The sequence below is a fragment of the Triticum urartu genome, chromosome 6, assembly GCF_003073215.2.
Source record: "Triticum urartu cultivar G1812 chromosome 6, Tu2.1, whole genome shotgun sequence".
In the NCBI taxonomy this organism is placed as follows: Eukaryota; Viridiplantae; Streptophyta; class Magnoliopsida; order Poales; family Poaceae; genus Triticum; species Triticum urartu.
In genome coordinates, this window is record NC_053027.1 from 30,009,748 (window position 1) to 30,025,268 (window position 15,521).

Below are 15,521 nucleotides of genomic sequence, written 5' to 3' on the forward strand. Positions count from 1 at the left end.
CTAATTGCAGTAACAGAAAGTTTATAATTTTTGTGACATAAAATAAAAAAGAAATCACTACAAAACTATAAGTATTTATTAGTTCTAAGTAGAAATGAAAAAATAGCAAAAAAATGCCACCTACTGGGCCACCACGGCCTGAATATGACTAGAAACCCAACCATGGGCCAGGATTCAGGCCCGCAGCAGGCCCAGTAGGCCCACAGGCATTGAAGTGACAAATTAGGCCCGAAAGCCTGCAGTTGAGAGGAGCTCGAGAGGGTGGGCACAGCAGCGCTTATAAACCACTCCCGAGCCCTCTCAACTAGCGAGGTGGGACTAAACTTTTGGGCGCGGGGCAGCACAAGGCCATTTGTCCCGGTTGGTGGGACGAACCGGGACCAAAGGGTGGCATTGGTCCCGGTTCATGGTATAAACCGGGACCAAAGGCCTGGGTATATAAGTAGCACTTAAGAAAATTTGACGAACTCATCGCCAGTTGCCCCCTGGCCCGCCCGACGACGCCGAGCACATCGACGCCGCCAGGCTGCCCCGACGCCGTCCGCCGCCCCTGCCATCGCCCCCGACCGCGCCGTCGCCGTCGCCCATGCCTCGCCGTCGCCGTCGCCCGTGCCTCGCCGTCGCCGTCGCCGACGTCTTCCCTGAGCCCGCGCACCCCTGCCCTCGCCCCCGAGTGCGCGCGCCTCCACCCGAGCCTTCCTCGTCGCCATGCCACTTTGCGGTGAGCGCCGCCCCGTTCCCCTGCTCCTCCCCCTGTACTGGCCGTCGCCGCCGCGCGCTGCCATCGCGTCGCCGCCCTGCCCTTCGCTGCCGCCTCGCGCCGCCCTGCCTGCGCGGCCGCCGCGCGCCGCCCCTGCCCTTAATTTTTTACTTTAATTTTTTTTCATATGTGTATGTATAATGTATATGTGTATGTGCCGAGGTTTCTGATCCACGGGCACCTATGGGACCGGCGAACCGAGTCCCTTTTTGGTTCAGCGGGGGGCGGAGGTAGCGCAAAGAGCAGATCGAGGCGGAGCAAGCGGGCGGTTGGTCGTGCGAGGGGTAAATCGAGGTGAAACACGCGAGCGATTTACCCAGGTTCGGGCCGCAAGGATGCGTAAAACCCTACTCCTGCTTTGTGGATTGGTATTGATCTCTAGCTCGGGAGCGAGAGCGAGCGTGAGTGTGTGGGAATGCTAAACCTCGCGAGGGCTCTCGAGGTCGCCGACCCCCCCTAAGTTGCACACGGGCCTCCTTTTATACTCAAGGGGTTACCGACATAGAGCAACGGGGGCCAAGGGCAAAAGTGGAAAGGGTGCCGTGGGTAGGCATAGCTAGGTGCTGTAGTAGGCACAACTAGCTGCTACAGTGTTATCATACCTAACCCTGACGGCAGGGGACAAGGGCATTAAATGCCCGTCTGTGTCGCCTAGACAGCACCGAAAGGGACCGCTAGGGACGCCACCGTCTTGCCATGGTGGTTGTCTTGTCAGCGCCTTCGTGCCATCGCACGCCCCTAGCTGCACAGCCTCCTGCCACGTGCGCTCGGGAGGGGCCCCGGAGCGACACGTGGGTGGATGTGCTGGAGCGCGGGCGTGGAGTGGGGGCTTGCCGCGGCAAGCGCCTTGCCGCGGCTGTCGACTTGTCGCTTCCGGGAGCTTGTCGCTCACCGGGCCTTGTCGGGGCACGTAGCGCGCCGCGGCAAGTTCCTTGGAATGCCTCGGACGGCCTTCCCGGCAAGTGCCTCTTGCCGGGGTCTTGGGACACTTCTGATGGCCTTCCCGGCAAGCTCCTCTTGCCGGGGTGTTGCCTTTTTCCCGGCAAGCTCCTCTTGCCGGGGTCTTGTCTTGAGTACTTTGTTCTTGAATGGTCTTCAGAGGGACCACAAGGAATCTTGGCGGTGACCTGGCAGGCCTTGCCGCGGGACACTGCAACTGCCCGTGCACAAGTTCGGGGTACAAGGGTACCCCTACTCTAGTACACCGACAGGAGCCCCCGGGCCTGGGCCAGACACGGTGCCGAGCGCTGTTGGGCCAGGCCCAAAACAGTGCACGGGCACGCGCGGCCTAGGTCGCGCCGCATATCTCTCCGCTCTGAGCTCCGACGAGGAGGATGAAGAAGAGTAAGCTTTTCTTACTGCACTCGCATTTCTTCAATTTTTGTTGTTGTTCTTGCTTCTCAATTGCTTTTTCCTGAGCCTATTCCTTTTTAGGACTCTGGCCCAGAGAGCGGCAAAGAGAGCTAAGGCTCCAGCGGTCATCATTGAGGACGTGCCCACCAGGACAACAGGTGGCGCGCCTGAGACAACCTTGCCGGACCTGGCGACTTTCCTCCATGGCAGCCCCCAGCGTAAGTGTGTGAACTTTTTGCCGCGGTGAGGCGCGCATGGGTACTTGTCTTTGCTGATATCCGCTTGTTGCCTTGCGTAGGAGCAAAGCAGCCTCACCAAGAGCGTCCGGAGACAGCCCCCGGCATGCCACCTACTTCAACTACGCCGTCCAGGGAAAATTCTCCGGCAAGAGATTCTCCGGCAGGGGGTGGCTCTCCGGCAAGGGGGAGCTCTCCGCCAAGGGACGACGCCAGCATCCCCCCAGCGGCAGAGACCATGGCCACCGAGCCCAGCGCAAGTAATCTTCTTGCTTCAAATCTTCCCTTGGGTTCTTCTTCTTCTGATCTCTTTGAGTTTTTGCCGGATTTTGCTTGACTCTTCTCCCCTTGGCCGGCCGTCAGATCCATTCGCTGGGGAGCAGATGGAGAGAGAGGCCGCCGCCGACGAAGCTACCGGTGCTGGAGACGCCGCCGGCGCCGAGGCCGCCAAGGCTGGTGCCGCGGCGGCTGGCGAGGGGTCTGGCGATCGTACTGACGGCCCAGGGGCCGCAGGAGCGCCAGGCGCTGCACCGACCGCCGTCCCGTCCGCCGAAGCCGTAGCGCCAAGCATCGAGGAGCCCCGGCCGGGCGTTTACTTGAAAGCCGGTGAAGGCGTCTTCATCAACCTCCCCTGGGCATCAAGCTCCAGGGCGCCGGTCGAGGGGGAGGTCTTCGACGGGGAAGTGCTTGCCTCTGTGGGTCTGAAGCTGGTCGATGCGCCAAGCAGCAGTAGCAACGAGCCCGAAGAGGAGCGGCTGCTGCGCAGGTTGATGTCGCTCTACCGCGCGCGACAAGCCAAGCTGGAGTCCCGCGAGGCGCTTGTCGCGAAGGCGGGAGCAGACATTGAGAAGCGCGCAGACGAGCTCGCGGGTTTCCACCGGGAAGCCGTCCGATCCTTGGCAGAGGAGCGGGAGCAGCTCGCTGAGGCAAAGAAGGCCTTTCTCCTCGAGAAGGCCGAAGCCGAAGAGCTGCAGGGACTTGCCGCCATGAAGCTAGCCGCGGAAGTGGGCGAGCAGGCGCAGCGGAAGGTCAACCTCGACACTCACGAGGAGGAGCTCGCCGCGCGCGAGGAGAAGCTGGGCGGAGCCCTCAAGCAAGCGGAGGACGCTGCCGCCGCTGCCGAGGCCGCCAAAAAGGTGCTGGAGATGAAGGTGGTGCAGCTGGAGGCTGACCGCAAGGCATATGGCGAAGAGCTCAGCGCCGCCAAGGACTCCAACGCCGCCCTCGAGTCGAGGCTGGTCGCTTTGACCAAGGCGCTGGACGGCGCCAAGGAGCGGGAGGCGGCCTTGAAGAAGGAGATCGACGCCGACAAGGCGTTGCTGGAGAGTGCTGCCACCACCCAAAACGCCTTTAGGGATACGGTGGAGCACTGGACAGAGAGCCTCGTGAACGCCGCCGGGGACATCGACAAGGAGCTGGCGCAGCTGGGGGTGGAGGACTTCGGGTACTCCTCCGATGAAAACCTCCAACCTAGCGCCAAGCTCACTATGTTCTTCCAAGGCGTGGCGACGGCGCTCCAGCGGCTCCGGGATGAGATCCCGAAGCGGCTGGCCGACGAGTCGCGCGAGATTTGTGCGGGAGCCCTTCAGAAGGTATTGATGAAGGTGGCCTTCCGCAATCCAGGCCTCCGCCTCCACAACGTCCTCAGATCCTTGCCGCCTGATATCGATCAGGAAGAGCTCAAGGCCCTTGTCGCACCCATTATGGACAAGGTGAGCGGGATCAAGAGGGTCGAGGGCGACCGCGTCGACTAGGCCACCGGCTTCCTTCTTTCCTTGTCGCTGCTAGCGATGTTATAGAAAACATTTATTAGAGCTGCGACAAGCTACTTTGTAATATAATTTTCTTCTGGATAGCCATTGCAATGTTATTCCCTTTACTTGACTCCTCCCTTTGTATGTTTTTGCCCTACGCTTTTAGGGAACTTGCCGGTGCAGGCATCCGGTCCGCGAGCGCTGAGCGCAGAACTGGCGGTGCCGCTACCGACAAGAAACCTTGTCGCAGCCAGCTGCAGCTCACTTAAGTTGCTGAGCGGGGCTCGAAGCAAAGTAAGGGCGCGGCTAGTGTAGCAACTAGCCGCAGCTAACTTACGTTGTTGAGCAGGCTCAAAACGATGCAAGGGCATTGCTAGTGTAGCAACTAGCCGCGGCTCACCTAATGTTGTTGAGCGAGCTCGAAACAACGCAAGGGCGCAGCCAGCTACGAGTTGGCTCCTCCGCGCACAGGTTTCCCATACAAAGTGCAGTCGTTCAAGGGAGATAACTTGAAATTTAAAAAATTTGGCTGCTCAAACTTTGGCAACTTAGCTTTTCTGTCGTTTGCTTCCCGGCAAGACGAAATTCTTGAACGACGCCTGGCCCATATCCTTCTCTTCTCCCCTTTCCCCCCGGCAAACTTGTGGGCGGGGGATCCTTTCTTTCCTTGGAAGAAGGAAGAAAAGAAAGAAGAGAAAATAAAGATAGAGAGCCTAGCAGCTCGTCAACGCTTGCCGTGGTGTTGGTGCTGCACAAATGTCAGATCATATATGCCAGAAATTAGAAAGCATAAAATCGACAAGATGTGCGGAGCACGCGGGCTCTGCTGCGCACGGGATCTGCGCCCGGCCTCGTACAAAGGATTACATGCAACAGCGGCAAGACTTTGTACAAGAGGTGGTTGCCGGAACGGGTTCCGGCAACCGCGCCTTACGGGTAAAACTCACGAAGATGCTCGATGCTCCAGGAGTTGTTCACTGGGATGCCATCTTCGGTCTCAGGGCGGCCGGCGCCGGGCCCAGTGACTCGTTTCACCCGGTAAGGGCCTTCCCATTCCGGCGTCAACTTTGTATGTTTTTACCCCACGCTTTTAGGGAACTTGCCGGCGCAGGCATCCAGACCGCGAGCGCTGAGCGCGGAACTGGCAGTGCCGCTACCGGCAAGAAACCTTGTCGCAGCCGGCTGTAGCTCACTTAAGTTGCTGAGCGGGGCTCGAAGCAAAATAAGGGCGCGGCTAGTGTAGCAACTAGCCGCAGCTAACTTACGTTGTTGAGCAGGCTCGAAACAATGCAAGGGCGCGGCTAGTGTAGCAACCAGCCGCAGCTCACCTAATGTTGTCGAGCAAGCTCAAAACAACGCAAGTGCGCAGCCAGCTACGAGTCGGCTCCTCCGCGCACAGGCTTTTCATACAAGGTGAGCCGATCCAGGGGGGGTAACTCAAAATTAGAGATCTGGTTGCTCAGGCTTTGGCAACTTATCTGTTCTGGGCGTGTTGACGTGCATGGTGACCTTTGACGCTCCGGGATCCACCAGCTCGATCTTGATCCAGCGAGCGCATGGTACTGTGAGTACCATGACGCTGCCGGTCCCGCACCTCCTGAGATGAGCGCGGTGCATGCACGGACGCCGAGGTCTTGGAGTGCGCCCGGTCGTTGTGGGAGCCAGCCACGCCGCCGATGGGCAGCGCAGCCTTGTCCTGGGACCTGGTAGCACCAAGAGTTCCCTCGTCGATGCGTGTCCTTCCGCCGGCGCCTGCCCCGCCGTCCGTTTGCTCCGGCGGTGGGTGGCTCGGCGCGGACGGAGCAGCTGCCTCCGAGACTTTCTTCTTCGGCGGCGTGTTGATGAAGATGGTGAAGATCGATGAAGAAGATGAAGATCTAGCCCGCAAGAACGCCAGATCTGATTCACACCACTTCGACGCCCCCTACCTGGCGCGCCAGAGATGCCGGGGTTTCTGATCCACGGGCACCTATGGGACCGGCGAACCGAGTCCCTTTTTGGTTCGGCGGGGGGCGGAGGTAGCGCAAAGAGCAGATCGAGGCGGAGCAAGCGGGCGGTTGGTCGTGCGAGGGGTAAATCGAGGTGAAACACGCGAGCGATTTACCCAGGTTCGGGCCGCAAGGATGCGTAAAACCCTACTCCTGCTTTGTGGATTGGTATTGATCTCTAGCTCGGGAGCGAGAGCGAGCGTGAGTGTGTGGGAATGCTAAACCTCGCGAGGGCTCTCGAGGTCGCCGACCCCCCCTACGTTGCACACGGGCCTCCTTTTATACTCAAGGGGTTACCGACATAGAGCAACGGGGGCCAAGGGCAAAAGTGGAAAGGGTGCCGTGGGTAGGCACAGCTAGGTGCTGTAGTAGGCACAGCTAGCTGCTACAGTGTTATCATACCTAACCCTGACGGCAGGGGACAAGGGCATTAAATGCCCGTCTGTGTCGCCTAGACAGCACCGAAAGGGACCGCTAGGGACGCCACCGTCTTGCCACGGTGGTTGTCTTGTCAGCGCCTTCGTGCCACCGCACGCCCCTAGCTGCACAGCCTCCTGCCACGTGCGCTCGGGAGGGGCCCCGGAGCGACACGTGGGTGGATGTGCTGGAGCGCGGGCGTGGAGTGGGGGCTTGCCGCGGCAAGCGCCTTGCCGCGGCTGTCGACTTGTCGCTTCCGGGAGCTTGTCGCTCACCGGGCCTTGTCGGGGCGCGTAGCGCGCCGCGACAAGTTCCTTGGAATGCCTCGGACGGCCTTCCCGGCAAGCGCCTCTTGCCGGGGTCTTGGGACGCTTCTGATGGCCTTCCCGGCAAGCTCCTCTTGCCGGGGTCTTGCCTTTTTCCCGGCAAGCACCTCTTGCCGGGGTCTTGTCTTGAGTACTTTGTTCTTGAATGGTCTTCAGAGGGACCACAAGGAATCTTGGCGGTGACCTGGCAGGCCTTGCCGCGGGACGCTGCAACTGCCCGTGCACAAGTTCGGGGTACAAGGGTACCCCTACTCTAGTACACCGACAGTATGTGTATGTATATGTGTATGTATAATGTATATGTGTATGTGGTTAGTTTAATTTTTTTGTTCATAGAAATTTTGTTCATATATATATATATATATAAAGTTTTTTGTTCATATATAGAAAGTTAGAAAAAATTTACAATATGCTAAAATTTAGAAGAAAACGAAGGATAGGAAAGAAGAAAATAAGAAGGGGAAGAAAGAAGAAGAGGAGAGGAAGAAGAGGAGAAATAAATAAGAAGAGGAAAAAAGAAGAAAAAGAAGAGGAGAAGAAGAAAGGAATAGAGGAGAAGAACAAAAAATAGAAATTTCTATTTTTTTTCTTCTTCTCCTCTATTCCTTTCTTCTTCTCCTCTTTTTTTTCTTCTTTTTTTTTCTTCGATCTTCTCCTCTATTCCTTTCTTCTTCTCCTCTATTCCCTCTCCCGATAACTTCAACACGAGGGGGGGTCGATATACCCCTCGGATAACTTCGAAATGAGGGGCGGTCGATATATATACCCCCTCTCGACTGTGATAACTTATACCACGGGAGCACCCCCCGACCCTCTCGCTCGACCAAAACTCTCGAGGACACCCAAACCCTAGAAAAAAAGATGTCGGTCTCCTACCCCCTCACGCCGCGCCCCTACCCGACAAACTCTCTCGAGGCCACCCCAAACCCTTGAAGCGTTGTCGAGGCCACCCCAAACCCTAGAGAAGCAGCGTCGAGGCCACTAATTAATATATATGATTCCTTACTATGATTAGCTAGCTGGTTCTACGTTTGCCACTAATATATCCATCTGTCATGTTTGAATAATAATTGCCATGTTGTAAATATTTGTAGAAACTATGGACACCGCCCGAGACGAAGCAAAAGAAGCGTTGTTGAGGGACATAATCGCAGAAGGAAGTGATGATGTCTCGTTGTTTCTCAACGACACCGATGGTCTGGAAGGAGAGGGTGAAGAAGCTGTCTCCGGTGACCTAATGCCGGTGCAAGAAGGAGAACGTGAGGACGGCTCCGGTGACCCAATGCCGGTGCAAGAAGGAGACCGTGATGACGGCTCCGGTGACCGAACCGAGTCCGGCCAGGTATATATATTAGTTAAGCCTGTGCTGACTAGCTAATTGATGCATTCATTGTTTTGGTATGTACACATATTAATTAAGTCTTTGTTCTTTTTCTAGCCCTCCGGATCGAGCACAACTGAGTTAAAGAGACGAGGCCCGAAGAAAAAGTTGAGCTCAGATGAAAGGTTTGAGATCATAGCAATCGCGCCTGACGGCCAACCGATTGAACCCATCCGAACAAAGAACACATTTGTTGCTCAGTGCAGGGTTTTGGTTAGGGACAAGATCCCGATCAGCATCCAGCAATGGTTAAAGCCGGCTACAGAAGACCCTGAGGTGTCTTACGTCAATGATATGCAGAAAAATGATCTTTGGACTGAGCTGAAGTCAAATTTCACCCTACCGCCAGAGGATGATCGGGAGAAGCCAGTTAAAGAGCAATTAATCAAGTCTTTTGCTCTTGAGAGGATGGCAGACCTATTCAGGAGGTGGAAGAAAGAGCTGAATAGGTTTCTCAATAAAAAAGAGACACCAGAATTCAAGGGCAGATATGAGAAGATCAGAGATCACTGTCCCGCATTTGTGGCCAACAAGACATCGGAAAAGAGTAAGAAGATGTCGGCGACAAACAAGAAAAATGCTGCGAAGAAGAAGCTTCACCATCGCACGGGGTCAGGTGGCTACCTCATAGCCCGGCCTAAGTGGGCCAAGGCTGAGAATGATCTGGTTTAAAAAGTGATCGAACCAGAGACAATGAACTGGCCAGACCGTTGCCGGACTTGGTTCTTCGGGGCTGGCGGAACCTTGGAGCCTGTAACAGGAAAGTGCATCTGGACGGACGAGCAACTTGACATACCCTTGAAGAAGTTTCGGTACTATATCGATGCAGCGTAGAAAGGGACGTTCCTTCCAGACAGAGAGAACGACGAGCTCACAAAGGCCCTCGGAAATCCTGAGCACCCTGGACGGACACGAGGCACGCCAGGCTCCATTTCGTGGAAGGCTGGGTTTCCGGACGCAGGCGGTTACAAAAGCCACGAGAGGAGGAAAAAAGTGCAGCAGACCGAACTACACGCGCTGCACGCAAGGGTACAAGCGATAGAGGAACGAGAAGCAAATCGCAGCAAACGACTTGCCGAAGCTTCCCCTGAAGCTACCCCGCCATCTCAGCAGAGAAGCAGCGTGGCTTCCACCGAGCTGCTTCAGCCGGAGCTTGTCTTGACGGCTCCTGCCAGCTATCCCGTGGATGCTATCACGGAGGCTCAAAATTGCCACCTTATGACGCAATGGATTAATATGAAGGTCAAGGCAGCTGTTGGCTCTGTTTTTCCTAATGAACCCGGCGCAACTTTTCACTGCCGGCCGATTCCAAAAGGATATGCTAAGGTGATGGTGGATGAAATAACGGAGGGATTTGAGGACCTCCCGCTTGGCCACCCTACCGGAGAAGGGGAGACTCGGATGGGTTCTTCTCTGAAGACTCCATGCCTATGGCGGAAGGAGCTCATCAACCTTCCGAACTGGACGCCTCCGCCTCCTCCTCCTCCTCCGGCGAGTCAGGGCACTCCGCCTCCTCCACCGCCTCCTCCTCCGGCAAGTGACGATCAGGGCCCTCGGCCGGCTCCTTGTCCGGCGCGTGGCGGCACTCCGCCTCCTTCTCCGCCTAAGCCGGCGCGCCCGAGCAGCCAGCCTCCTCCTTCTCCGCCTCGTCAGCAAGGGCGGAAGAGACCCGCCGCCACTCCGGCAGCTGCTCCGGCGCGTCGTAGTCCTTCTCCTCCGCCTCGTAAGCAAGTAAAGAAGACAGCCGCTCCGTATGTTCGGCCGGCGTCTAGCAGTACAGCCAGAGGCGGGAGGACATACAGATTCGGTCCTTCTCTGAAGACTCTAGAGAAGTTACCATACGAGAAGACCCCAGAGGAGAACACGAAGATCACGCGAACCGAAGTGGATGACTGGTTTCAAGGGTTGAAAGCAAAGAGACATCCACCTCTGGAGGAGAAGGTAGATCCGGTGAAAGTGAAGCGCACTCTGGCTGCCCTGGCAAAACCACCCAAGTCTCCGCCGAAAGGCAACTATGAGCGCATTATTGCAAAGACATGGGCCGAAGCGGAGCTATCAGGAAGTACAGTCAGTGATCAAAGGATGAAAGAATGACGAGCAGCTGGGAAACAAATTGCCCAGCTCGGCGAACAAGCGAAGCAATCGTGCCCCCCGCTCAAGGTGCCTAGCGACATCGTCGATCCGAGGATGGTGCCCGGTTATAGCAATCTTGACGATTACCTGCCCGAGGATGTACATTATGATCCCATGGAGGTGCAGATACACATATACGAGTACGGGAAGCCTCTCGTCAAAGATGAAAAATCTCTATCAACGATGATGCGAAGATTGCATGATTGGTACTTGAAAATCTGCAGAGAGTCTGGGGGGAGGAGTACTTTGTATGCGAGAGCTAAACCGGAGCATGACCTCGTTGGAATTGAACTGTTGCCTATTCCATTTGAGGAGTTCTATCAGTTTTTCCATCAATTGGCCCTCGATAAAGCAACGGTCACCTGCTACTATCTGTAAGTACTACTACTTTTGTCATTAAGTCTCTCTATATAGCTCAGCTCTTTAATTGCATGTATTTATAATTATCCTCACTATATTATGCAGACTGAAGATCGCCGAATTGAAGAAAAGACATATCTGCTCCAGCTTCGTCTTCGAAATCATCATCACTAGGTTCGGAATCGGTGTCTTTGATGATGATGTAGTTATCTGGATAGGTGCAATCTTCATCTTCTCTTTCGGGTGCGGAATTCCCCATGAGTTCTTCAATCTTCTCCTTAAGATCGCCGTTTTGTCTCACTAGAGCCACTATCTCATCCATGTAGTCCTTGCGAGTGGCCTTCAACTCTCCTTCTAGCTCAATAATCTTGGTTTTCGCTTTCTTCAACTCCATCATGTCTGCGCACATCTGATTCTCCTGGCGTCGAATGTGCTGGTTTAACTCTTGGATGAAAGCTGCAATGGACCTATCCTTCTTGGTGCTAACTATCTCCCATTTTTCATCTCGGCGTCCGCAAATCTGGTAAATAGTATCCTTGAGGTCTTCTTGATAAACTTCTCCAATGCGTCCCATGGTGATATGAGCTGCCATGCTCTTTCCCAGACTCCATGTTGGTGCATTAAAAACACACTCTATGGGATCCGTGACTGGCACGAACGTCCTTCCTGGAACTTGAGCTTGAATCTTCCAACGCTCCTCTTCGGGTAAAGTGGCGTTGTAGGTCCCGATGAAGCTTGGTATTCCAATGTTCAGGTACTTAGTGACTTCCTTCAGGTGTCGTCCAAAAGGTGTATCTTCATCCGGCTAGGTGAACTTGATCCTCGCTTCCGTCATCCTAAAAGAGTAGAAAAGATGAGGAGTCAGAAATGAGAAGAGAGTAGTGTTCTAGGGATTTTAGCTTAGAGGTCGTGTCCTACAGTCAGCGTGTGCTCTGATACCATCTCTGTAGCGACCAGACCTCAAACAGTCTGACCTCTGTGCTCAGGTGTCATCCCTGGATCAGTAATGCTTTCACCACACAGTACTTCGAAGGATTTATAACAAAGTAGCAATCACACACTTATTACATCGATGTCTCAAAGAGAACTTATTACAATAATATGGTTTAAGGCCATCTAATAACGATAACAGCAGAAGGCTTGGAAGATAAGTGAGTCCATCAACTCCAACGGCATCACTGAGTATAGAACCACGACCTATAGGCACCTTACTCGTCGTCTGAAAAGTCTGCAACATGAAACGTTGCAGCCCGGAACGGGTCAGCACATGGAATATGCTGGCAATGTAACACACAGAGAATAATGAACAATTAGCCTATACTACATGCATATATGGCTGGTGGAAAGCTCTATGGTTACAGCTTTGCGTAAAGCCAATTTTTCCCTACTGCAAAGGAATAAATTTATTTAACTATTATGGTGGTTGTTAAACATTGAGAATGGTTGACAGCATCCTCAATCCCATTAAAGTAATCATCATTAAACCCAACAATATTAATTTAGAAGTAACATGATGAGATTCACATGATATCCAAGTACTAGATACTCAAAACGTCCATAACCGGGGACACGGCTAACCATGATTAGTTTGTACACTCTACAGAGGTTTGCGCACTTTTCCCCACAAGACTCGATCGCCTCTGTTTGATTTCTCGCACTACATGCACTACACCACAACACTGATGCAAGGGCAAAAAAACTGCCGGGAGAAGACTCTTTAGAGGGCAGACAAACTGCCGGGACAGTGGTTCTCCTGGCAGATAGAACTGCCACGAGAACGGCTGCCGGGGATTACTTCTCCCGGCAGATAAACTTCTCCCGGCAGTTTTTCTGCCCTGACTCATGTATTTGCCGGCAGATCATTTTCTCCCAGTAGATTGGTCGAGGCATGTGAATCTGCAATTACCGACAGTTAAGCCGCCAGCACAAGCATGTTTACCTGGCAGATATTATGCCAGCATGTTGATTTCACTAGTGAAATGTTCTAGGCGTCGCTATTATGTAATATCCATCAATTATATATGTCCAGACAATCAAGACATATCACACAATTTATACATGCACTTCAATCAATGTAACATATAGGCCTCATCAAAAACCTTGAACTTCATTTGATAAACATAACGACAATATACACAGAGGTTGTGCCACAAAAGGAGTACATATATATATGTTTACCCCACAACCAAACTAAAGTAGTGCCACAAAAGATGTACATATGCTTCTAGATGTGTGCCACACAGCCAAACCACCACCAAAATGAGCAGAACAAATGTCTAGGTTCAAGAAACAAGACGCAGGACATTGCAGGTCTTCCAAATCTTCAGCAGCTTGAAGATCTTCCAAATCTTAGTGAACTTGTGCACCTTTGGGAAACCTGCAGCTGCAATAGATCGTAAGATGTTACATACAACAGCAGCATTCAGAATTTAAGGAAGATGTTACAGCAATCACATACAACAGCCGCATATTTTCTAAAATATAGAGCAACCAATAACATCTCTAGACTAATCTCTACTATAGTAGAGAACATGTCCATTTTTTATCATCTTAATAGTAGCAAGCTTATCTTCTCATCAAAATGTAATGTGCAAAGTCTATAAACAGGAAGATCTGACAACAACAGCCGTATATGTTCTGAAACATAGAGCAACTAGTAACATCTCTAGAGTAATCTCTACTTTAGTAGAGAACATGTCCATTTTTTATCATCTTGACAGTAGCAAGCTTATCTTACTTCTCATCCAAATATAGTGTGCAATGTCTATACAGATATTAACAAATATTAACAGTAATTAGTAGGTGTACCTATCTTGTACAACAGAAGTGAGGCTATTCCTGTACCGAAGTAAAGCGAACAGAATTGATGACCATTTTGATTGTCTTCTGCATTTGGAAACACAAGCACGAGGCCACAATCAAACACTAAATATTACACAAGCACATTTTGAAGCTACTGTACTGAACAAGCGCATATGCAAAGTTACAGCTGCAGCTTCAAGCAGGATCAGGAAATACAGTGATATAAGTTACTGCAATAAGCAAATTGGTATAAGCAGGTTGCATGCGCTAAGTTACTGTAGTAGCCAGTGAATTAAATTAGCTTGTACTTGAGCTTGCTTTTCCTTCTAAGCTCTCTACATCTACTACACAAAATAAGAGGGAAACTAGCTGGAGAAATTAAGGTCCCCTAAATGGTATCTGATTAGTGACAAGCCCACACATTTAATCTAGTGAAACACTACGAACATTTGGTTCAATAAACAATTTTTATTGGTTCACTTTCCTACATCTCACACAAGTTGAATTAGCCTAGAAAATAAAACCAAGGCTTTCTACAAACAAATGAGCTGAAATAATTCATGTACATGAAAGAAAGAGGATCCAATTATGAGATATGACTCAAATTAAAGCATGGAATCCAATGAAACTCATTTCTCGACATGGCAGAGTCTATCATGTACATGAAAGGAAGATGATCCAATTGTAGTTTATATTTGTAATGGACAAAAATAAGTACTGTACGAGTATCTTTTTTATACCTGCTGTAGGAGTATCTATATATACAGAGGTTAATCATTATCCTTGTGAGATCAGAGAATCAGATTTATTCAAAAATCATGGCTGATGGACACAAAAGCCCACTTCTAAAGAACTACAATGACCTGTTTGAATTACTAATTAATAATGTAAACTGGAATCAGGGGCTTAAGTTTCCTGGACACAAGTTAACCATGCAGCAACTAAATGAGCAAAGCATTACTATTTGTGACAAAACCTAGAAGCTTGATAAAAACGTTTCGAACTGCAGAGAAAACAGAATCAATTTTAAATATTTTCTAACTACAAACCAGCAACATCTACGAACTGCAGAGAAAACAGAATCAATTTTAAATATTTTCTAACATCGACTATAAATGACAAATTTTGACACTTCCAAGTACAATTCTGGATGTATAGTAAATAGTAAGCAGTAAAATGCAAGGTCAAACGAAATTTACACATGGGATGCTTCCTTTTTTCCCCCAAAACTGCATGCCAAGCATATCATGTTTATACTCATGAAACATAGCATGATGCAGTGTAAAAATAAAATAAACTAAATAACCATCATAAATTCACACCAAGAAGTAGAGCTAATTTTGCTGGCTGCTACACACTAGCATTAAAGACAACAAACAAGAGCTTAAAATGTCACCGCAGACCATTAGCATGTGAGCGCCTATCTAGTTCACTATAATTAGAATCTGCAATTATAAGTTAGTACAGTTTATATCAGAACTTTGACATCTTTGTACTGAAGCTTGTTATTTGCAAAGATATTCTCAAGGTTCAACAAACAAACATAATGCATTATCATTCCACCACTTAAAACAGCCAAATCATGGTAACTGAAAAGAAAATTAATGGCATGGTATATCACCTTCTTCCTTTTAGTTTGTCGCTGACTAGCTGGGCCTCCAAATTCTTCATTTACATTTGAAAATGTAAGGCGGCCAAACCGTTCAAAATCCTCGCCGTTTGTTGTTCTAATTCTCGCTAGCCTCTCTTCCTCTCGTTCTTGAACATTGTCTTAGTCTCTTTCTTGTTCCATTCTTTTTCATGAAAAGAAAATTAATGGCACATTAGATGTCAAGTAGGTAAGCATGTAGCTGTTGGGAAGGCCTCTTTTAGCACTCTAGCATCATGTCAAAACTTTTATGAAACCAACCTCCAAGAGATTTGATATGGACTAACCTAACAACAAAACGTAGCTTTAAGAAGGTTGTGTGCACCCTGGATAAAGCTCCTCGCTATCATCAGCTATGAACTG

At 51.0% G+C, this 15,521-nt stretch overlaps 1 long non-coding RNA gene across 1 annotated transcript; it reads right to left on the reverse strand.

Moving 5' to 3' along the window:
• Positions 1–12,860: 12,860 nt before the first annotated feature.
• On the reverse strand, positions 12,861–15,301 carry LOC125516092. The gene is made up of 3 exons (XR_007287231.1): positions 15,132–15,301; positions 13,517–13,594; positions 12,861–13,091 (listed from the first exon to the last, which is right to left on the reverse strand). It is a non-coding gene; the product is annotated as an uncharacterized LOC125516092 (long non-coding RNA).
• Between the last annotated feature and the right edge of the window lie 220 nt (positions 15,302–15,521).